The sequence below is a fragment of the Microcebus murinus genome, chromosome 6, assembly GCF_040939455.1.
Source record: "Microcebus murinus isolate Inina chromosome 6, M.murinus_Inina_mat1.0, whole genome shotgun sequence".
Taxonomy (NCBI): Eukaryota; Metazoa; Chordata; class Mammalia; order Primates; family Cheirogaleidae; genus Microcebus; species Microcebus murinus.
Window position 1 is genome coordinate 34,102,753 of NC_134109.1, and position 26,460 is coordinate 34,129,212.

At 33.2% G+C, this 26,460-nt stretch overlaps 1 protein-coding gene and 1 non-coding gene across 16 annotated transcripts in view; one reads left to right on the forward strand and one right to left on the reverse strand.

Annotated features, from left to right (window-relative positions):
* Nucleotides 1-26,460, reverse strand: part of GPHN (gephyrin) — a 540,115-nt gene that overhangs the window by 392,167 nt on the left and 121,488 nt on the right. The window lies entirely within an intron of this gene.
* On the forward strand, nucleotides 24,692-24,810 carry LOC142871545 (5S ribosomal RNA). The gene has a single exon (XR_012919817.1). It is a non-coding gene; the product is annotated as a 5S ribosomal RNA (ribosomal RNA).

The window sequence follows — 26,460 nt, forward strand, 5'->3', positions numbered from 1 at the left end:
CCTGGATTCAGCTTAAGCCCATTATCCAAAGTGAGGTGACACAAGATCAGAAAAATGGGCTCCACATGTACTCGCTGGCACATTGGTACTGACTGATTATCAATATGGTGCTCAAAGGGTGGTGGTGTTCAACAGAATTTTGGGGGTGGGGAGATAGACTCACATCTGAGGGATGTGATGAACAGTGTGGAGGGGAAGGGTATACCTCTAACCTTTGCTAGATAAAGGCAAAGTTATAAAATCTAACCAAAATGTTAAAAAATAAAAACATTTATTGGGTGTCGGGCAGGTATGGGAGGGAAGGGTATGGGTTATATATACATATGTACATTATAAGTGCAATATGCATTGTCAGGGGGAGTGGACACGCTTGAAGCTCTGACTCAAGGGGGGAGGGAAGGCAATAGCAATGTATGTAACCTTAACATTTGTACCCCTATATTATGCTGAAATTAAAAAAAAGTGAAAAAAAATAAAGCATTCAGTGTAACCCTAAAAAAAAAAAAATTTTTACAGAAGGAGTATATTTGACCATGTATTTAATTACTTTATTTTTGAGACATTTTGTGAGATATAGCATAAATACATAAGAGTGCATAAAACAATATAATTTCTTAACTTCTTTCATATTTTCAACTTCTCTGTGTGAGGCATTCTCAGTAATTTCTCATAATGTATTTTTTACTTTACTATCCTCTCTTTGCTTGGATCTGCTGTGCTGTTACATCAATTCAGTCGATTTTTAATTTAGATTTTTTTTTTCAATTCTAGAATTTCTAATTAGTTCTTTTTCACACTTGCTAGGTCACTGTTATAGTTTCCTGCTCCCTACTGACTTTTTTTTTCAGGCTTCTGCTTTTTAGTTTTACTTTGTTAAATCTACTAAGTAAGCCTAATTGTTTTATACTCTAATCTAAATCTACTATTTAATATTTGTGTAGAGTTGATTCTGTAGTCTGTTTCAGCCAATTCTCATTAATAATATCTCATTTCCTTGTGGCTTTTCATATTCAATGTGAAATACTTTGTGGGATTTCTTTAAATTTTAAGACAAAGATAAATTTACTACAGAATTTATATTTGCTTGTGTCAGGTGTCCAGAAACACTATCTATCATGGCATACTTTATACTAAATTCATATATTTAAAGTTTATTCTAAGCCCAGGACGATGTGAATTTGAATGGCAAATTTATTCTAAGGCCAGTTTTTGATTACAACTTCTCAGGGCCTTTTCCTTACCCACTGTCATGTCCAGCTCTGAGACATCCTTTCTTCCAGTTTCCAGTCCCCTGGAATGAAAGTGGGGAGTAGGAAGTAGAGAGGGGGCTAATACCCCTTTACATGTTTAGTGGAGTGCCATTCAAAGAGGAAATATGAAGTAAGCACTCAAAAAAGAATTGTTCACAATAATAGTTGATTAGAGACATCAATCAATTTCCTGGCATTGTAAAGTCAGTTTTAAATATGATTTCATTAGGAGGGAGTGGGGAGCAAATTGTTTTCTTAACATTCCTTACAGAAACTTTCTTGGTTAATCAAGGTAATGATTTAAAATAATAAATAAATTCACCTAACAGAACTCTAAACTTAAGGAATTACCATATATTTATTATGGGAATAAATATGTTGAGTAAAGGACTTTTATATATTTATGTCTATTTAGATTAGGAATTGGCTATTTTAATGAAATCACTTCATCTAGATAAAGAAGGTCCTTTCTATCAGAGGATTCAAAACATTTTTTAAATGACGGTAATGTAATGTTTTACAAGTAGGCTTTCTGCATCAATCTATTTCTGCTCAAAGGAAGATCAAAAACACATTTCAATAAAAAAACAAGAATCCACAATGCAAAGATTTTTAAGTATTTCCATTTTTCAGATCATATTCTAAAATACTTATGGGTATTTAGCAGTGCAGATGGCTCGAAAGGATAAATATTTGTAGCTTAACATTTTAAATAAAGACTATACCCTTTATAATAAAATAACTTTATAATAGAATGACTTCTGTGACAACAGACTGTTCTTATGTAACTATTTTGGGGTAGGAAGAAAGTCTGTTTTAGTTTAACATTTTAAACTAAAACAGGAAAGAGTTTTGAATTAAAAGTGCTTTAATTTCTAACTTGAGTTTTAGGTTACTTTTTTGGGGTAATGTTCAAAAATGAATATAGAAAACTTAACAACTGCTTTCCTGTCATCACAACTGCCCCAGTGTACTTTTTCAAAATTTGCTATAGTATTATAAGAATCAACTTTATTGTTTTAGGCAAATTTCACAATTTTAAATGTCCCCTATAAGACTAGAAGTCACTTGGCTATGGCAAGGGCAACCAAAGAATTCTAATTTTACCTTTGGGTAAAGTAACAACAAATTCACATAGAAGAGTTCTAATATTTTTAACTTGCTTCTTGCTTCTGACTCCAGCCAGCTCAGATTCCTGTCAGAATTTTCCAAAATATCTTTTGGATTGTCTTTTTGTACAAAAGAATACCAAGATATTCAGTTAATGTTGCTCATAGTATAGCACATTTAAATATTATAAATTAAAAATAAAAACTTAAACATATGGTAGGGCTGGTTGGAAACTAAAAGAATGTATAAAAGGCTGTAAGCAAAAAGGAGTCACAAACAGGGAAAGAGTTCTGGGGCCAGAATTTGCTGAACCCTGGTGGCATGTGCTGATGTGTATTAAAGAACCTGGATGTTAAAGAACCTGACGCTTAAAAGCCAGGAACTTAGAGTTCAATCTGGATGTGCAATCACAGCATATAAAATCCAGATATAGTAAAAAACACTGAAAAGGATAGACTATGAAAAACAAATAAAAACTCTAAAAGGAACTAACAGAGATACATGCTTGTCTGCTTTGGACTGGGTAAAACAGCAAAAGAAATAAGGCTACCCTGAGAATTAATAACAAAAAATCTCACAGTAGGGTAGGGTTATGGCCTGAATCCACAACACCCTCAAATTTAAAGTGGTTCCGGACTGACAGTATCCCACGTGTATGGGAGAATCAAATTCCCCTGTGATAAAATGAGAAGGGAAGAAAGAATTAAATTTCTCTGTAAAGGAAGGAGAAGTAGGGAAAGAAGGGGAAGAAGGAAAAGAACCATAAAAAGTATATATAGAAACAACAAACTACAGAATCAAACCTAAAAAGAACCATAACTATTAGATATTAGTAACAAACATTAATATGTTTAATATGTTTAAATAACACACTAAATATAAGAAAACTTACTGGGAAAATTTGAAAACATTCAACCAGGACTCCTATAAACAAAATATAATAATATTTTAATATTGGGTGGGGGGGTGGGGACCTCAAGAGACTACAGGAGATCAGATACAGCTGAAAAGAGAATTCATAAACTGGAAGACAGGTCTCAAGAAGTGACACAGAATTCAGCAAAGAATTTTATTATCATTATCAATATAATATAAAATGATAAAAAATAAAAAAACAGAGGTTCAGAGATATGGAGAATGGTAGAGATAATTCCAAATATCATAGAAGTTTTAGAAGAGGACAGCACAGAAAATGAAGAACAAATAACAATGCTTTTGTATGGGATGCAAAAATTTCTTTATGATCTGAAATCACATAGGCAAGAAAACATTCAAAATGAAATGAAAAATTTACAATAAAAAGCTAACTCTGCACTAGTTGACTTCTATAGACTATCAAATTATAGATAACCAAACTACAATTTTAACTATGTGAAACACTAAAACAATCCATTCTCTATTATGGAAGTAAGGCTACCAAATACACTCAAATGTAATAATCCCGCAAATGATGCAAAAAGCCTGGATGTATGATAGGGACTAAGAATTAACAAAAATAAGCCAGGTGTGGTGGCTGATGCCCATAATCCTAGCATTCTGGGAGGCCAAGGTGAGAGGATTGCTTGAGCTCAGGAGTTCAAGACTGGCCTGAGCAAGAGTGAGACCCCATCTCTACAAAAATTAGCCAGGCATGGTAGTGTGCGCTTGTAGTCCTAGCCACTTAGGGAGGCTGAGGCAGGAGGATTGCTTAAGCCCAGGAGTTTGGGGTTGCAGTGAGCTATGATGATGCCACTGCACTCTACTTGGGGTGACAGAGTCAGACCCTGTCTAAGAAAGCAAAAACAAAAGAAAAATCTAACCTTTAGTGTTTACTTCCAATTATAAGATCTATAGTGTAGTAGATCTTTGTTCTCTTGATGCTCCATCCAACTAACTTACCTAAGTCAAAAATTATGCCTTAGGCTGGACTCAGTGGCTCACACCTGTAATCCTAGCACCCTGGGAGGCTGAGGCGGGCGGATTGCTCGAGGTCAGGAGTTCGAAACCAGCCTGAGCGAGACCCTGTCTCTACTAAAAATAGAAAAGAAATTAATTGACCAACTAAAAATATATATACAAAAAATTAACCGGACATGGTGGCGCATTCCTGTAGTCCCAGCTACTCAGAAGGCTGAGGCAGTAGGATTGCTTGAGCCCAGGAGATTGAGGTTGCTGTGAGCTAGGCTGATGCCATGGCACTCACTCTAGCCTGGGCAACAGAGTGAGACTCTGTCTCAAAACACAAAACAATAACAACAACAAAAAATTATGCCTTAAACATTACCTTAAGAAGCCGTCATTACAGGGTCCCCATAAACATGAAAATCACTTGTTCTCAATCATAGAAATAGACCATGCAAGCTGTGGAATGAGATTTAAATACTAGTTTCACCTACTTAGCTGTGTAACCTTGAGCAAAATATTGAATTTCTTTGACCTTTGGTTCCTTGCCTATTAAAATGGAAATATCACCATATGTCTTAGGATTGCTATAAGCATTAAACAAGATATATTACTTCTTTTTCTCTGTGTTTCCATAGTACTCTATTTGCCACTTATTATAAACATAAATTTCTTCTAGAGTGGCTACTGAAGACCAGATCTCCAGAAAAATGCCATAAAAACTTCTGAAGTCATATTTTAAATAATAAAAAACTAAATAAAATTTGGCTACATCAGAGGTTTCAAACTTTCTCAGTTCAAGGTGATCAGAGTATCTCTCATGGCACCCTTAAAGTCAAAATTAGTTTCACTACTAGTTCTGTTTATTGAGTTGTTAGGATCTAACAACTAAGATTTTATGTCCTAACAGCTTAGTGGCTATTTAAAAAAATAGACAAAAATTGAAAAAACAATTTTAATTTTATTTTAAATAATTATAATTACTTACTAATGGGATGGGTGTACCTGTTGGGCCCTGCACATACTCTAAAACCTGAGAATCACATTGGATACCACTGCCCTCATTTCCTATTCCATATTGATTTCCTGTAGTATTTACTTTTTATCACAATTAGCTGTGGGAAATCCAGCTTCATGAAGACATGACAGTATCAAAGGTGCAATCTAACATTGAAACTGTGAACTACCTTGTAATTTGTGTGGTGCCTAAAAGATGTTGCTGGTTTCCCTTCAAATTTTTAAATATACTATAGTGCTCCAAAGAGTTTTCTATGGCAACTTTGGGCATTCTGGTGTGCAGTTTGATAAATGTGGTTCTTAATTATGGCTTTTTATAGAAAAGAGCTATTAAAACTAATTTATTTTCATGGATCTTGATAATAGTCAGTTTCACCCAATTTCTATACCAGATCTCCTATCATCTGCGCCATTAACAGAATTCATGTTGAACATTAGTATCCTTTAACTAAGATAGACAGTCTGTCTATAACAATACTGAACATAGTAAATACTGAATTTCAATACTGAATACAAATATTTGTTGAACTGGATTTGTAATAACTTTAGACCATAAAAATGTATGGTCCTTATCTTTTACTTTATCTCCTTAAACTAAAGTTCTTTTAGCTATAATCTAAAATGTTCACTAACAGTCATCATGGATTATAATTTTCAGAAATCATCAATTATAAATATGAATATGTATGGATGCTATTTTACTATTTGTTTGCTATGGTTATGATTCTGCATTCTAGTTCAGACTCGACTCAGAAGACTGGGTAAATATCTATATAAAAATATATTTACAGAGCACCTAAGTGCCAAATGTTTTTCTAGCTAAAAGAAAGGTAAACAGAATGAATTCACAGCTCTCATAGAATTTAGGAAGATAAAAATTAAATAAGAAAGGAAATAAATTAATACAATAACGTTAGGTCAACAATGTAGTTGTAAGGAGAAGGCACTTTAGTAAAGGTTATATGAGAAGGCCTATCTGAGGAGGTGATGTGATTTAATATTCATAAAAAGCTAGAGAAAAACATTCTTAGGTAGAGCAGCAGTCTCCAACCTTTTTGGCACCAGGGACTGGTTTCATGAAAGACAATTTTTCCAGGGACAAGGTGGCAGGGGGGTAAGGGAGGATGGTTTTTGGATGATTCAAGGACATTACATTTATTGTGCAACCTAACTTCTCTGTTAATGATAATCTGTATCTGCAGCTGCTCCCTGGCACTAGCATCACCACCTCAGCTCCACCTCAGATCATTAGGCATTAGATTCTAATAAGGAGTGTGCAACCTAGATCCCTCACATGCACAGTATATAGTAGCATTCATGTTCCTATGAGAATCTAATGCCACTGCTCATCTGACATGAGGGGGAGCTTATGCAGTGATGTACGTGATGAGGAGCAGCTATAAATACAGATGAATCCTTGCTCCCTTGCCAACCACTTACTTCCTGCTGTGCCGTCTGGTTCCTAACAGGCCACAGGCTGGTACTTATCCACAGCTGGGGGTTGGGGACCACAGAGGTAGAGGACAGGAATTAGTGAAAGGCACCAAGATTGTATAGGATTTGGTTTATACTTGCAATAAAAAGGACGCTAGCATAGCTTGTGTGAAGAGAGGGAGAAAAATGGTAATGAGATGAGATTGGAGAGGTCAGGAACCAGAGTCTAGTAGTCTATCCTTAATAGACTAAATTTTATTCTGAATGTATAGAGAGCCACCAAAGGTTTTAAGAAGAGAAATGTCATGATCTGATTTACAGTTAATAAAAGGTTTCTCTGGCTGCTGTATGTAGAATGGATTAGAGGATAACAAGAATAGAAACAGGTTATCTAGAAATACTGCAATAGTTGGCTTGAACCAGGATGGTAGTAGAAGATGTAATAGAGAAATAGACAAATATGATATTATTTTAGAGGAGTAACTGATGGGATTTGGTAATGGACTAGATTGGGTAGTGGTAGTAAAGAAAAGGAACCAAAAAACCAAGAATATTTCCCAGTTTGGGGATTGAGTTATATTATCTTTGATAATTTTCATCCAAAATACCTCCCATACAGTGTCTCTTCTATGCACAGGAATTAACAGAGTACTTCAGTTTTAACTATACCAGAATTAAGATAAACTTTTGTTATCTCAATATTACTATATAAAAATAAGTGATTATTTGATTAACATGTATCTTCCTCACTAGTCTAAAGACTCCAAGAGATCAGGAATCATGTTAGTCTTTGATCACTAAAGTAATTGCTCAAAATTTTTAGTATGAGTAAATGAATGAATAAAAGAATAAAGTAGATATAAATAGATCTATAGTAACAAAATAAAGAGACTAGCATAAGAAACAGACTTTATTAAAAACTGAATGAAAATTAGCACTTATAATCTAAAATCAATTTGTATTACTGGATTTATACAAATAAGCATTAGTTCTTGTCTTACCTGAAAATGTCTCTTAGGCTCAAGGAGGAATAAATATTAAGAATTCTAATGAGAAATGCCACGTGTGTCTGATCCTAAAAACATTTATTCAACATAGATTTAATGAACATTCTATATATATATATATATATATATATATATATAAGAAAACATGCCAGGTGATCAAAATTAAACCATTTAATATTCCTCTTAAGGAGTTTTCAATTAATTGATAAGTACTATTATTTATATATTTGAATCAGTACTATTTAGTACAACTTAGCTAAGATGCATCTCTTTCCACAGACCAGGATGCAGTGAAACTAGTTTTTAAAAAACTATGGTTATTTTAATATCATTTTTCTTCATGTAAGCTTTGTGATCTTTCATGTCTTCCAAATAAGCATTGGCATATTAACTATTTTGTCTATCTATACATCATGCTACCTCAATATTTTCTTTAAAAAACAATACCAGAACTTTTATTTCTGACCCAGATGGACTAACTGATATTGCATTTTCCCTACTGCCTAGAACAACTAAAAAAAAGTCACAGAAAATATATAAAATTATGGTATTGGTATTCAAACAGTAAAACTGAGGCAATAAAAATAGCGATCATAGAGAGATGGGAAAGAAACAGGTGAGACCTATTTTAAAGGTGTGAGAGAGTTTCCTGGTGGCTAGCACAGAAGGGAGAACCCAGTTGGATCAGTAGACTCTGTGCTGAGGAGACCCAGGACAAGGAAAACACATGCAGGCACAAGCCTAAATCCTACGATAAATTCCTAGTAACTTTCCCCCCATTAACTTAACCAGGAATGGATAAAGCACATATTAGTCCTGATGATCACTAGCTGGTGGGCTTTGACAAATGAAAGTTCTGGCAGAATGTTGAAGGGATTTTCACTGCTTTATACAATCTTCGTGGGAGATCAGACCAGAATTACAGTGTATTTAAGAAATTCTTCTACCAAGATCTCTGGTTCCATACAAAAAATGGGAATTGCTATCTTCTTTTCCTGACAACCTATTGACTATTAGTGCCCACAAGAGTCAAAACCTTTATTTTCAATGTATTTAATCTTCCCTGTTGCAAAATTGATATATCTTTAATGCAAATTTAATCATATTATTCCCCTACTCAAATTCTCATATGAGATTAACATACAAGAAAATATAAAATTCTCAGATGTTATGTTTGATAAGTTTTGACAATTTTATATATTTGTGAAACTGCTACCTGAACAACATACAGAGTATTTTCCATTATTCCGGAAACATCTCATATTCTCCTTTCCAGTAACTTCCCTCTCCCCTAGGCAACTACTTTTGGATTTCTCTCACCATAAATTTGATTATATAATCTTTGGAATGGTTTACTCAGCTCATTTTGTTTCTTTAGTATGATACTGCAACTTTCTACATATAAAGAGGATATTACTTCATGATTTTTTAACAGATACAGGTTGAGTATTGAAGGAGCTCAGGAAATTTCACTCCAAAAGATGACTCCTTGGTATAAAGAATATTTTGAATTAAAGGCTCTTAGAGATTAACAGGCCCTTAGAAGAGGCTTGCCTCTATCTGCATAAACCAAAAAAACCAAAAAGAAAACAATGGACTTCCCTTCCTCTCCCAGTTAATATATTACAGGAAAGAAGATCAAGAATGCAACCAGACTTGGTCCAAATCATCTTAAACATAATATCTGTCTCTCAGGTTAATCTACAAGTCAATCTGTTTCTCCCATCTATTCATTCTCCATAGCAATCATTTATCACCTCTAAACAGAATTACTCGTACTCCTCATATTCCCCCCTCCTGTCTAAAAGGTGAGCATAAAAATAACTGGATCCCACTGGGACACTGAGTAATCACTCTGATTCTCCCCGTGCTTATGGTAAATAAACCTTTCTTTTATTAATCTGCCTTAATTGTGAGCTAATCTTTCAGTGAACTTTCAGGGGAAAGGGCAAATTTCCCCTCAGCCCTACAGTATACCTTATCCAAACTATTTTGGGCCAGAAATGTTTCAGATTTCAGGTTTTTGGGATTTTGATTTTGGAATATTTGCATACATACACATAATGAGGTATGAAATTCATTTGTGTTCATACACTTTACACATCCAGCTTAAATGTAATTTTATACAAGATTTGTAATATTTTTGTGGATGAAACAAAGTTTTGATTGGAACCTGTCACAAGAGGTCAGGTACGAAATTTTAGACTTGTAGCGTCATGTCCTTGTTCTAGGGATTTTCTAGTAGCCATATGTACTTTTTCTTGTGTTCACAGAGATTTTCTGATAACTACTATCCATACTCATATGAGGAAAATAATAATAACCTAAAATCATCAAATCATCACAGTACTCTGGCTGCTCATTTTCCAGCTAATAATAATTAAGGGATCCCATAACATTCCTAGAAGATAACCTTAGCAAATCCAATTGAATCCAGAAAAACATTAAAGGGATTCATAACTGGTTTGATTTGCTCCTCACTGAGAGTAAAAGATAAAATGTACTAGATCTTCATTAGAACACATCTTTATAAAACCACCATCTTCTAATTCAAATTTGTTATAGATTTAATTAAATTCTACCTTTTATAAATTTCAAAATGCTTGGTTTGCCATTATGTTTCTTCTGACAGATACTATCCAAAAAACTTAGAATGTTATTATTTCAGGTTTTTCTGGAATAAAGCTTAAAAAAAAGTAATGTAGTTCGTATTTTAAAATATTGTATTTTTATTAATTTAAGAGGGAGTAGATAAGGTATATTTGATTTGTATTACAAAGAAATGTTTACTTTGTAGCACTATTTGATAATTTATACTTTCTAATTTTAAAAGCCTTAGCAGTAGCTGTTACCATTAGAACTGAAATAAACATAAGTATCAGTCTTTATTTCATCTCATTTGATCTCAGAACCCAGACACAAGAAACTTATTTAGAGCTGATAACAATAATAGCAATTACTATATTAAGGACCAGATTCATCATCATGGTACATCATAAATGTCAAGGCATAGTAGTAATTTGGATAGTATAAGTTGTCAGAAAGACATTTTTGACCTCTTCAATACCATGGTTATATGCATGATCATCTTGTAATTCTATGTCAAACATCAAAAACTGAAATATTTTCTTTACAAAACCTGAAGCATAAGCAGAATTTTAATCTATTATACAAAAACTACATGAAATAGTCTGTATTTATAAAAGAATTGCAGGAAAGTGGCAATTAAAACTATCTGTCCTCTCCCCACTTAAAAAAAACATTATTTACAAGGCTCTACTGCCATATGAAGCACATTATTTTCCAGTGAAGGCAATAAATGTAATGTGGAAAAAGATTAGGACAAAATAAAGACCAAAGAAAGTATCTACATACACCTTAAACTTGACAGATATACAATACTGAAGTTTGCCAGGTGTGTTGTTAGTTCAAGCTACCAGAACCAGTCTGGCACTTGGCTTACAGGGTTCTTTTATAAGTGAGTAATGAAGTTACTTCCTGGCAGGCCCAGGAACCTCAGGATACATTGGGGACTTCAAGAAGAGAAGAATTCAGTTAAATCTATAGGTACTGAACACTAAAAATGATGGTGAGTTCCCTTCTTAGTCTCAAAAGAATTGTAACATTCTAATTTGAGATTCCTTATGAAAAGTTCCAGCAAAGCAAACTAAAAAACATCCTATATGGTCAATCACTCTTTTTTCTGCACTTATGTAAATAATCAGGTCAAGTTGAATGAGACTAGTTTTCCTAAAAAGTTAGTCTTATTTTGATTATCATAAAAATGGTAGTGACAACAGAGTGAAAAAATTATGTTTAAATGGAAAACTATAGCACACCCTTGTATTAAATTTTAGTTCTTTTCATTGTTGTTAGGGTTTTGTCATCTATCTGCTTTACCTTTTGCCATCAAAATTATCCTTTAATTAATTAATTATTCATCTATTAAAAGATGCCAGCAAGGGATGACAGTACCTACTATATACTTAGTGGCTATATTTTGGTTTACGGTGCATATAAAGTTTTATATCTTCATTAATCCTATCAGCTGTCTTTTCATACACCAGCAGGTAAGTAGAATGCAATCATTAACTTTTACTATAAAGTTCTAGAATTGTGTTAATTAATGCATTTTCTCTATCTTTAAGAATCAAAAGGGTCCTTGAAGTCAGAGCTCTTAGCAATTAAAGGACTCGAGTGGACTCAATTCCTCTGACTTTGTAGGAAGGTGGTTTACAACAAGATGGTAAAGTTTTGTTTTTATTTTTGGAGCTGCTACACAATATAAAGAAAGCTGAGTCTAAAAGGATGTTTCATTAAGTTTAATAAGATAATCGGAAAATAGTTTATAATGTGTTCATATGTACATTTCCCCCTTTTAATTAATCCTAAACCAATCATTTTAAATTTGAACATATTCCTTTCACTTTTGTTCACTTGTCTATTTATATTTTCACACAACTGCAAATGTAGAGTACATATACAAATTCTGCTTTTACCTTCTTATATACTTCCCTATGATACTACTATATTTATAACTAAAACTTTTAATGATTATATAATAATCCACCAAACAGATAAGCAATAATTTAGATTTCTATGTCATCTGTGATATCAAAATTTTGGGAATAATAGGTAAGTTTAAAAAACCTTTAAGATTATTTCTTCAGGAAAAATGATCAAAAATAAGATTTTTAAATCAAATTATGTAAAGTTTCCATAACTCTTGATAAAAATGTCAAATTTCTTTCCAAAGTTGTACAATTTACATAGCCACTAGTAATATCTGAATGCATGTTTTTATCACAATAGTGCAATTTTCTAAAACCCAAAGAAAATTTCTGAAAATGTGTTCTTTATCAGGTTATCTGTGATACTTCTTAAAAATGTTCATTGCTGGGTCTTGCTCCTATTCTAATAAATCAAAATCTCTTAGCTATGACCAATGAATATACATTTTAAATAAATTCTTAACAGTTGTACAACAAAATTTGCACAAGAAAGTTTGAGAACTATTCTAGTAAAGAGTGTATGGTGCTTTCTCAGATTAACTCAAAGTAGCAGCCACTGAGTGTTTTCTATTTATCACACTAATGTTCTAAGAGCTTTTACATGTATTACTTCATGTATTCCTCACAATTATCCTATTATCCTATTAAGTACTGGTATAATTACTGCTCTAATTTTACAGATGTAGAAACTGAGGCACAGAGGTTAAGAAGCCTGTTTAGTGAAAACCCTACAGTTTGAATCCACTTTGCCAAGCTTGAATCTGAGCTGTCAACTTTTGTACTTTATTGCCTCTCTTATGTCAATTATTTTACTAGATCCTACTCTACCATAAGTCATTCATTCCTTTAACAGATGTTCTACCTGAAAGTAATGGACCAGATCTAATTAAGTTGTTGATAGAAAAAATAAAAGCAGTATAAAATAAATATAGGGAGAAATAATATTTGTCAGACACCAAAAAGAGAAATTTTATACATATGGTGCTATTTTTATATTCACATATATGTGAAAAAGACATATCACGACCTGGCTAACTAACACCTTCTGAAATGTGATGATGCACAGACTAAGATTAGATTCACTTTAACATAGCTCATATAACATGTACGATGTTTTGGAAAAGTGACTTCTCAGATTCCAAGCCCTGGAACATATTCTGGGATTTATAAATAAGGAGCAGCAAATTACCAAATGATTGATAACTGGAATCTATTTAGCATATATTTGTATTTGTTAAAGCAATTCCAGTATTTCAGCAACTTAATATAAAGTTATCAATTAACTTTTGAAATATAAATAACTGAGAACCTAGGGTCATTAATGGGATAGTATATAAACAGTTATATTAATATTCTCCATGTGTTTTGGGATCCAGTCCATTTTATGGACACTATTGTCAGTTAATCATCCGTATAAGTACAACCTCAAATATGCTTTTCCTGCTCAAAAATTCCCCTTCCTCCAACATAGCTTCTCATTACTTTCCTTTGTGTACCCAATGCTCTGGGTACTCTTTATATCCCCAAAAAACTCCTATTCTTTTTGTATGGCCACAATTTTGCTCCTGTAATCCAGATTATCTCTGGATATTGATAAGTCAAATGTTCTTTTCTTATTAAGCCTTTCCTGACTTGACAAAAAGAGATACACTTTCCTTTTGGAATAGTTTATACTTCTTTTTGATATACATCTTATAAGAGGGAGGGTTGAAACTTGAAATTAGATTTTCTTGACTTTACCAAAGAAATTACTTACTAAATGTGAGGGACTTTAACAGGCAGTGAGAATACAGTAGTTCCCCCTTATCTGTGGTTTCACTCTCTGTGGTCAACCACAGTCTGAAAATATCAAATAAAAAATTCCATAAATAAACAATACATAAGTTTCAAATTGTGTGCTGTTCTGAGTAGCATGATGAAGTCTCACACTGTTCTGCTCCATCCCATTCAATCCCACCAGGATGTGAATCCTCCCTTTGTCCAGCGAATTCTTCATGTGTAGGCTACCCACTGGTTAGCCTGTACACTTAGCAGCTATCTGGGTTATCAGATCAACTGTAGAGGTATTTCCCTGCTTAAGTAGGCACTATCTGTGGCTTCAGCCATGTCTACGGGGGACCACTATACAGCTTGAATGTGATAGATGTGGTTCCTCCTCTCTGGATACTTTCAATCTGATAGGGAGCGCTAATCCTGTTATATAGCATTATTTTCTTTTATTTTAAAAGAATGGCTGTTTAGAAAAACCTGCTAATTTTTCAGTTACCTAAAGCTGCAAGAACACTTCAGAACTTAAGGCCATAACAACATTTTTGCCATTACAATGAGGCATTATATTAATCTCATAGGCAAATTAGCTTTAAAATGTAAATATTTTAAAGTGCAGATCTCATGACACATTATAATACTATATCCTGTTCTTTTTAATATCTTTGAATCCATTTTAAAACTATTTTTATGTTTTGATAACTATGTATAAGGGATTTTTAAGAGTTCTTCACATATTTAACTTTCAATAATTTAGAAGTTTAATATTCTATTAGACTCATTAGGAAGGCTTTATCAAAATAATATATGTATGGCAGAGACTTTCTGTCTCTGTACTTCCTACTAAATTCAAGTTAAGTGGAAGAAAAACAGATGACAATGCAGTCTATATATAGTCCATAGTGTTAACTAAAAACTACCTAATGAGATCTGCTTATTTTATATCAAAATATATAAAATATTAACATTTTGGCTTTTTCATTAATTAAGAGATGGAAAGTCCAAGGGAATTTGGGAAACTCTTAGACTCAGTAAATTACTGCTACAGATTGAAATCTCTTTATATTCTCTTATCATGTTTTATTACATATTGAAATTCTCATACACACAAAATATTTATTTCCTTAAAAGGTAATTATTTATCTTGTAATTAAAGAAAAAGGTTGGTAGCTGCCTCTGAATGGGGCTCAATTCTTGTGAAATACAGCAAGGAAGTACTACACTGATAACACGATTTTTCAGGTATAGTATATAATGAGGTAACATTTCACCTAATGTATACCCTCTCTAAATACTTCCCAAACATTTGTGAAGCACACAGACTGAATACCTTATAAGGTTTTCTCTCATGTCTCTCTCTCTCTAATCCTACTATTCCCTGTTGTGGGAAGATAAGAAAGGCGGGAAGACAGGCAGAAAGGGACCTAATAGTCTGTTAGGCTCACACTGTTTTTCTAGAGAGAGCTATAAAACTTTGAGATGCCTCTAAACAAAAATGAACAAAATAGCTTGTGCTTTTAAAGAACTATTTTGTAAATCAGCTTAAGTGCCTTACAAACCTATTGAGCATTTTTATAAATGAATCATCTAAATTCGGTCGCCTATTTTTCAAATTCAGTTGGAAATCTTTAATTAGACTGTTCAATCAACGACGCACCAAAAACCAGCTTCTAAAATGTTTTAGTGAGTGGCAACACGAAAAACAAAACTTATAAAGATGATGATGTTGAAATGCATCCCTTTAAAAGCAAGGAAGGAATTAAATAACTTAATAAATAAAAGATCATACAGATTACAAGACTTATTTTGAAAATGTTTAGCTGTGCTTTGTAATAACTTCTGGAAAGAATCCTTCTTTTATGGTGGAGCTCCTATTTGCAAATGAAATGAATATATTTATAGTTCGTACAGACAAAATTGAGAAGACCTACAATTTAATAAATTCTTAATACCATAAAAAATTCCAAAGAATCAAAGAAACAAGTTATTTTTAAACAGTTAAATCTTGACTTATTAAAATCTTAATTTTTATCAAAGAAAGGAAAATTGAATGGAATAAAAAGATACCTGCCTTAAGAATACTTGAACTAAAGTATTTAAATATTGAATATTTTTTAAGATTATAGGCAATTTACTTAAAAAGTTAAAATTATACCATTTAAAAAACTATACTTTTTAGTAAAAAGCCAGTAATATTATGAACCAAAATGGCTTAAAAAATGGCTTAAGGCATGTGATTATGCACAAAAATAACCATTCTGTTTATGTCTCTTTTTATTAAAACAATTGATATATGTAAAAATTTTAACTGTCACTTTAAAGTAATAAATATTTGTTATTTTTTAAGAAGTAGTTTAATTTTTGAAAATAGTTTTTCAGTAGATTGGTTTATGGGTCCACTGATATAAATCAACTTATTTGTCAATAAACAAAAATTTCAAAACTGTATATAATTTCATTTATTTTTAAAATATTTTCTTACTTAGAAACATGACATTGTTAGGGATAAGTTATGTGTTTAGCATATTGATAAACTGTCTAACACATACTTAACCCCAGATCACTAGGCATTAGGGACCAATTGGCCTTAGGTGTAGTCAACAATGAACACTGCTTGAGGCCCTGTAAAAGTGAGCAAAATTGGCTTACAACTGAACGAAATGTTATATTTCAAGATTCAACACTATAACCTCTCTCAGATGAACTCCAGAAAAAACTGGGATTCTGGGAAAGGATTCAATTATTTTGCTATGATCTTATCATCAATACTTCAAAATACAGATTGAGTATATATTCTCTGAATCACAAATTATATTAATACTTCCAGAAATTCCTCCTGTAGTCCTATACTTGCATGTGTGAAAAACATTAGCATTTTTATTGCATTTATATTTGAGTAGCAAAGATTTAACATATTCAAGTGACCATCAAAAGAGGACTGTTTTATTAAATTATGGCATATAATACAAGGAAATGTAATACAGCCAAGGAGATGGGGCAAAATGGTAGAATAGAAGCCTCTACTGATAGTCCCCCAACAGTAACATCAATTTGAACAAACATTCACACAAGAAAACACCTTCACAAGAGCTAAAGAAACAAGACGATAGTACAGAGTACCTGGTTTTAGCATAATAAGAAAAGATGCATTAAAGTGGGTAGAAAAGACACTCTCCCATTGTCTGCAACACCTCTTTTTCACCCCCAGGAAGAACAGCTCTAAGAGAAAATGTGTCCACTTGGGAGAAGGAGTAGAAGAAGGAAAAGGCCATTGGATTTTGGGTTGGAACCCAGCACTGGCCCCACCACAACAAAACGTAGTACTGGGTAGAACCATGCAAACCCTGATCCCAGGCCAGTGCTTAAGGATGAAAAATTCTAGACCCACTATGGGCCAGAAGGGAAGCTGCTGCCCCATTGGAATGGACACAAGTTCCAGCCCACTTCACCACTGGCTGACTAAAGTGGTCTTTGGGCCCAAATCAATATCAGTGGCATGCAGGCCATATGGTTATAAGCTACAAGAGAGATGTGGGGCTGCGCTTGTCTGGGAGAACATGAGCTTCAGGTGTGACCCAGTAGGGTGGTACCTGGGACTGACTGTGTTACCTCTCCTAAACTTTAGGTAGCTCAGTGTCAAGAAAGACTCCTTCTGTTTGTGGGAAGGACAGAGGTTATTGAGAAACTGTCTGGGAATCCAGGAAATTCTCCCTGGTCTCATTCAAATTTTTCAGGGCTGGAGAACTGAGAGTTTAAGAGTGTAATGATATATCTGAGCTTAGGGCATTCTCTAGTGCTGTAATGGCTGCAGTGACCACAGGCTTAGGGAACTCAACAGTTAGTCCTCATTGAATTCCTGGAAGTCCCTGTGATGGATGGGTAGAAAAGGCCAGACTACAAAAACTGAAATAAATACCCAATTCTTTAATGCCCAGACATCAACAAAAACCCACAAGCATGAACAACATTCAAGGAAATATGAACAAACCAAACAGACTAAATAAGGTGCCAATGACTGAGCCTGAAGAGATAGAGGTATGTGATAGCTAACACAGGGATCACACAAAACTGTGAATAAAAAATTGCTCTTTTGAGGTAGATCAATGAACTTCAATAAAACATAAAGAAGCAATTCAGCAATTTATCAGAGAAATATAACAAAGATTGAAATAATAAAAAACAGAAACCCTGGAGCTGAAAAATTAAAATGAATGAATAGAAAACTGCATTAGCAGGTCTCAACAGAAGAACTGATCATGCAGAAGAAGGAATCATTGAGCTTAAAGGCAAGCTATCTGAAAATAGAGGAGAAAAAAACAATGAAAAGAAACAAAGAATGCTTATAAGATCTATGGGATAGCATCAAAAGAGCATATATAAGTCACTGGCCTTCAAGTGGAAGTAGAGAAAGAGAAAGGAGTAGAAAGCTTACTGAAAGAAATGACAGAAAACTGCCCAAACCTAGAGAAAGATATAAATATCAAGACATAAAAAGGTCAAAGGTCACAAAGCAAATTCAACCCAAATAACACTACCACAAGACATATAATAATCAAACTCTCAAAGGTTGAGGACAAAGAAAGGATCCTAAAGCAGCAAGAAAAAAAAAAACAAATCATATATCAAGGAGCTCAGAGATGCTTGGCAGCAGACTTATCAGAATAAATCTTACAAGCCAGGACAAAGTGCCAGGACACATTCAAAGTGCTGAAGGGAAAAAAGAAACAAACAAAAATCCTGTCAACTGAGAACACTATATCCAGCAAAGCTATCCTTCAGACATAAAGAAGAGATAATGACTCTCTCAGACAAACAAAAACTGAGGGAATCCATCACAATTAGACCTGTTTGACAATAAATGCTAAAGAAATTTTTTCAATCTGAAAGAACAAAATGCTAATGTATAACAAGAGAACATTTGAAAGTATAAAACCCATTGGTAATACTAAGTTATATAGAGAAATTCATAACATTCCACTACTATAATTGTGACATGTAAACCACTCAGATCTTGAGTTACAAGACAAAAAGACAAAACAACTAATAATAATAATTATTATTAATATAACAATTTGTTAAGATGGCCAATATAAAAAGATGTATTAATAAATTGAGACATCAGAGAGTTGATATGTAGTAGGAAATGAACTTAAAGTGTAGAGGCCTTTTATTATTATTTTTTTTCTTTGTTTCTTATCTTTGCCATCAAAGTTAAATAGTTGTCAGTTTAAAATAACTTGTTATACTTGTAAGACATTTTTTTGTAAGCCTCATGGTAACCACAAAGCAAAAACGTATAACAGATACACTTTTTAAAAATAAAAATCAAGTAATTAAAATATACTATCAAAAAAAAAAAATCAACCACAGAGGAGGAAAGGAGGAAAGATAAAAACAAGGAAGAGAGCAATTCTGGGCAACAAAAACAAAATGGGAGGCATTAATATGCCAGATATCAAACTATACTACAAAGCTGTAGTAATTAAAACAATATGGTATTGGCACAAAAACAGGAATATTGACCAGTGTAACAGATGTGAGAATCCTGATATAAAACCATCCTCATATAGCCATCTCATCTTTGACAAACCAGACAAAAACATATGCTGGGGAAAAGAATCCCTCTTCAATAAATGGTGTTGGGAAAACTGGATAGCCACCTGTAGAAGGCTAAAACAGGACCCACACCTTTCACCTCTCACAAAAACCACTCACGCTGGATAACAGACTTAAACCTAAGGTATGAAACTATTAGAACTCTAGAGGAAAAAGTTGGAAACACTCTCCTAGACATTGGTCTGGGCAAAGAGTTTATGAAGAAGTCCCCAAAGGCAATCACAGCAGCAACAAAAATAAATAAATGGGACATGATCAAACTACAAAGCTTCTGCACAGCCAAAGAAATAGTCATGAAAGTAAACAGACAACCTACAGAATGGGAGAAAATTTTTGCATCCTATGCATCCGATAAGGGACTGATAACTAGAATATACTTAGAACTCACAAAAATCAAGAAGAAAAAATCAAATAACCCCATTAAAAAGTGGGCAAAGGACTTGAACAGAAACTTTTCTAAAGAAGACAGAAGAATGGCCAACAAACATATGAAAAAATGCTCAACATCCCTAATCATCAGGGAAATGCAAATCAAAACCACAATGAGATATCACTTAACCCCAGTGAGAATGGCCTTTATCAAAAAATCTCCAAACAATAAATGCTGGCATGGTTGCGGAGAGAGAGGAACACTCCTACACTGCTGGTGGGACTGCAAACTAGTTCAACCTCTGTGGAAAGCAATATGGAGATACCTTAAAGCGATACAAGTGGATCTACCATTTGATCCAGCAATCCCATTGCTGGGCATCTACCCAAAAGATCCAATGACACTCTACAAAAAAGACACCTGCACTCGAATGTTTATAGCAGCACAATTCATAATTGCAAGGCTGTGGAAACAGCCCAAGTGCCCATCAATCCAAGAATGGATTAATAAAATGTGGTATATGTATACCATGGAGTACTACTCAGCTCTAAGAAACAATGGTGATATAGCACATCTTATATTTTCCTGGTTAGAGCTGGAACCCATACTACTAAGTGAAGTATCCCAAGAATGGAAAAACAAGCACCAGATATATTCTCCAGCAAATTGGTATTAACTGAGTAGCACCTAAGTGGACACATAGGTACTACAGTAATAGGGTATTGGGCAGGTGGGAGGGGGGAGGGGGCGGGTATATACATACATAACGAGTGAGATGTGCACCATCTGGGAGATGGTCATGATAGAGACTTAGACTTTTGGGCGGAGGGGGGGAAATGGGCATTTATTGAAACCTTAAAATCTGTACCCCCATAATATGCATAAATAAAAAAAAAACAAGAAAAAAAACGGAAAAAAAAAAACAAGGAAGGCAGTTAACAATACAACCAGAAAGCAAGTAACAAAATGGCAGCAGTAAGTACTTACCACCTATCAATAACAACCCTGAATATAAATGGACTAAATTCTCCAATCAAAAGACACAGAGTAACTGAATGGATTAAAAAACATGACTCAATCATATGTTGCAACAAAAACTCAACACACCTATAAAAAAAGGCATACACTGACAGTGAACAAACAGAGAAAAAATACATGCAAATGTAAATAAAGAGTGAGAATTGCTACACATATATCAGATAAAATAGACACTGAGTTAAAATTAATTTTTAAAATGCAAATAAGGACATCATATAATGAAAAAGAAGCCAATAGAGCAGGAGAATATAATCATTGTAAATATATTTGCAACTAAATATTAGAGCGCCTATATACATAAAAGAAGTAATAACAGACCTAAAGGGAGACATTAACTACATTACAGTAATAGTAGGAAACTACAACACATCACTTTCAACAATGGACAGAGTATCAAGACAGACAATCAACAAAGAAATATCAGAGTTAAAACAGCACTCTAGGCCAAATAAACCCAACAGACATTTACAGAACATTCCATCCAACAGCTACATAATATATATTCTTCTCAACAGCACATGGAACATTCTCCAGGCTATACCTTATGTTAGGCCATAAAACAAGTCATAAGTTTAAAATAACTGAAATCATATCAAGTAACATTTTTGATAACAATAGAAAAAAGTAGAAACCATTAACAAGAGGTACTTTGGAAAGTGTATTAATACATAGAAACTAACATGATCATGAACAAAAAATAGGTCAATGGAGAAATTAATAGGAAATTTAAAAATTCTGTGAGACTAATGAAAATGGAAATAACATATACCAAAATCTATGGAATACAGCCAAAGCATTCTGAGAGTTTACAGCAATAAATCACTACATAAAAAAAATACAATGATCTCAACCTAATATTTCACCACAAGGACCTAGAAAAACAAGAATAATAAAAACTCTAAGTAGAAGGAAATAAATAAAGATCAGAGTAGAAATAATCAAAATGGAGATTTAAAAAATTACAAAACAAAGCAACAAAGAGCATATTTTTTAAAAGATAAACAAAAACAACAAACCAATAGCTATACTAAGAAAAGAGAGAAGCCTCAAATAAATAACATCAGGACAAAAAAGGATACATTAAAACTGATAACACAGAAATAAAAAGGATCATAAGAGACTGCTACAACAAACTATACACCAACAAATTAGAAACCTAGAAAATATAGATACATTTCTAGGCACATACAACTTACCAAGATTAAATTATGAAGAAACAGAAAATCTGAAGAGACCAGTAAATAAGCAATGAGATCATAGCAATAACAAAAAGTCTCCCATTAAAACAAACAAACAAGCCCAGGACCTGATGGCTTCACTGCTGAATTCCAACAAATATCTAAAGAAGAACTAAAACCAATTCTATTCAAACTATCTTAAACAACTGAAGAGGAGGGAATATATCCAAACTCATTCTATGAGGCCAGCCAGTATTACCTTGACACCAAAAGCAGACAAAGACAGAAAACAACAAACTACAGGCCAATATCCCTGATGAGTACGGATTTAAAAATCCTCAACAAAATACTAGTAAATCTAATTCAACAAAACACCGAAAAGATCATTCACCATGATCAAGTGGGATTCATCCTAGGGATGCAAGTATGGTTCAACATATTCAAATCAATAAACATAATACATCACATCAATAGAATGAAGGACAAAAACCATAAGATCATTTCAATAGGTGCTAAAAAACAATCAATAAAATTCAACATCCCTTCATGAAAAAAACTCTCAACAAATTGGGTATAAAAGGGATATACCTCAACAAAATAGAGGCCATATATAACAAACCCACAGCTAACATCATACTGAATAGGGGAAAATTAAAGCTTTCTTCTAAGAACTGAAACAAGGCAAGTATGCCCACTCTTAAGACCATGATTGAACATAGTACTGGAAGTTCTAGCCAGAGCAATTAATCAGGAGAAAGAAATAAAGGGTACCCAAACTGGAAAGAAGAAAGTCAAACTGTCTTTGTTTGCAGACAACATGATCATATATTAATACACAGAAAACCCTAAAGACACCACCACAAATCTGTTAGAATTAATAAATGAATTTATTAAAGTTGCAGGATTCAAAATAAATATATAAAAATCATTAGCAGTTCTATAAGTCAATAGCAAATGAGCTGAAAAAGAAATCAAGAAAGCAATTCTATTTACAATAGCTATAAAAGAAAATTAACCTAGGAATAAACAAAAAGGAGGTGAAAGATTTCTGTAATGAAAACTATAAAACATTGATTTAAAAAAATTGAAGATGGCACAAAGAAATGGAGAGATATTCCATGTTCATGGATTGGAAGAATAAATATTGTTGAAGTGTCTATATCACCCAAAACAATCTACAGATTCAATGTAATCCCTATCAAACAACAATGAAATTTGTCACAGAAATTAAAAATACCATCTTAAAATTCATATAGAAAAGCAAAAGACTCTGGATAGCCAATGCAATCTTGAGCAAACAGAATATAGCTAAAGGCATCACACTACCTAGCTGGAAAAATCTAACACAAAGCTATACAAATCAAAAGAGCATGGTACTGGTATAAAAACAGACACATAGACTAATAAGACAGAACAGAGAACCCAGATATAAATCCACACATTTACAGCCAATTAATTTTCAACAAAGGTGCCAAGAACACACATTGGAGAAAGGACAGATTCTTCAATAAACAGTGTTAGGAAAACTGGATATCTATATGGTGAAGAATGAAATTAGACCTATATCTTTCACCGTATACAAAAATCAACTCTGAATGGAATAAAGAATTAAATATAAGACTCCAAACTAAAAACTACTAGAAGAAAACATTGGGGAAATGCTTCATGAAATTGGACTTTGCAATCTCAAAAGGACAGGCAACAAAAGCAAAAATAGACAAATGGGATTATATCAAACTAAAAAGGTTCTGCACAGCAAAGGAAACAATAAATAGAGTGAAAAAACAATCTATAGAATGAATTTGTAAAGCATGCATCTGACAAGGGGTTAATATCTGGAATATATAAGGAACTCAACTCAAAAGTAAAAAAGAAATAATCTGATCAAAAAAGGGCCAAAGATCTGAATAATATTTCTCAAAAGAAGACATATAAAGCCAACAGATATTAAAAAAAAAAAATCCTTAACATCACTAATCATCAGGAAAATGCAAATCAAAACCACAATGAGCTATCACCTAATCCAATTAGAATGACTATTATTCAAAAGACAAAAAATAAAAAATGCTGGCAGAATGTGGAGAAAGGGGAGCTCTGATACATTGTTCGTGGGAATGCAAATTAGTACAACCATTATGAAAACAGTATCAAAGTTCCTCAAGAAATTAATAGAACTACAATATGCTCCAGAAATCCTATTCCTGGGTAGATCCAAAGGAAACAAAATCACTATGTCAAAGAGATATCTCCACCTCCATGTTTACTGCAGTGCTATTCATAATAGCCAAGTTATAGAAAAACCTAAGTGTCTATCTACAGATAAATGGATTTAAAAAATGCAGCTATACACACACACACACACACAGACACACACACACACACACACTAGAATGTCATAAAACACAGTGAAATCCTATTATTTGCAGCAACATAGATGACTCTGGAGGAAATTAAGTGAAATAAGGCAGACAAAGACAAACACTGCCATGTTTTACTTAGAATCTAAAAAGCTGTCTACGGCCACACCACCCTGAATGCGCCCGATCTAGTCTGATCTCGGAAGCTAAGCAGGGTCGGGCCTGGTTAGTACTTGGATGGGAGACCGCCTGGGAATCCCGGGTGCCGTAGGCTTGGCTAAAAAAAATAAATAAAAATAAATAAATAAATAAAAAGCTGATGTCATGTAAGTAGAGAGTAAAAAAATAGTGTTTATCAGAGGCTGAGGAGGATGGGGGAAAAGAGAACCAGGAGAAGTTAGTCAATGGGTACAAAGTTACAGTTAGACAGAAAAATCAAGTTCTGGTGGTCTATTAGACAGAAGGGTAACTAAAGCTAATAACAGCATATATATCAAGATAGCAAGAAGACAGAATTTTTAATGTTATCACAATGAATAAATAATGTTAAAAGTGACATATATGTTAATTACCCTGGTTTAATCATTATACAATGTATACATGCATTGAAACATCACACTATATCCTATAATTATATGCAATTATTATGTATAAAAGAGACACAATGCAGCATTAAAAAGCCATAGATATGTTTATATTGATATGGAAAAATCCTTGAAATGTTTAATAAAAAGAGAAAGACACAGAACATACACTTACAAGATGTGTCTATTCAAATGTATATTGTGTATATATTTATGAACATATTAATACATGTAAATGTAATATATATACACATATCTATATATGTATCCCTAGATTCACATTTGTATATGGGTGTGCTATGTGGGCATGGATAACCTCTGTAACAAAGGGAAGAAAATTTCTTCTAGGGAAGAAAATTGGAAGGCTGGGCAGGGTGGGTATGGGGTTTTCTATCTTTGTACCCTTTGATAGCTTCATGAGCTATCACGTTTTGCATACTTCTGAAATAACTAAAATAAAAATATTCGAGTAATAAAGATCTTTAATTGGACATTTGTTCTATTCTAGGAGAAATAATTAAATGCAAAGACAATAGCAAAAGTGGTAATTTAGAAAAATAAGTAGAAAGCTTCAGACCAATGAGAATTCATGATAGTCGTCCCAGACCAATAATTTAAGTACAAAATAGAAATTTAAATCAGATTATAAGGGAAAATAAACTTTCCTCCTAAATCTAAATCAAGAATCTACTTCTTTCATTTAATTTCAACTGTAAAATTATTTTGCTCCCTTCACTTAGTCTGGAAATTCATGAGAGTTGTCCCAGAGATTTTGTAGTATTTGTGACAAAAATAAGATAAATTAGTTAAATTTCTAGTAGCTAAGTATCTCTCTCTTGAAGCTTATATACCCATCTTATTCTCTCATCTCTGCCCTGAACTATACGGTTTTGTACAGTTTTCCATTTCACTGATATCAAGAATCTTTCTTTGAATATCCTATAGAGAAATAGAAAATATTTAACAGGGTATCCTTACAAAATTTTCTGCACATAGATTTTCTACATGTATATAATGTTCCAGAAGCTATACAAGAAGCACAGTCTTTATTTTTTCCAAAAGGAAAAGCCCCTGTATGTGATCTTGCTCCATTTATAGGTCAACTCAGTCTTAATGAAGAGTAAGTTTAAAACAATAGCAGTTACCCAACATAAACATAAAAGTCCTTATGAAGTTGCTTTATCTAATTATAAACATCCTTTAGCATGGTTCCATCTTTATTTAATTTCACATTTAGTTGTTATTGTCTTTGTTTTTGTAAAGGACCAAAATGTAGAAACAAATCATGGAAAATATCGCCACAGCTTTTGTCTGGTGCAAATGTTTCATTGCCTCCTATT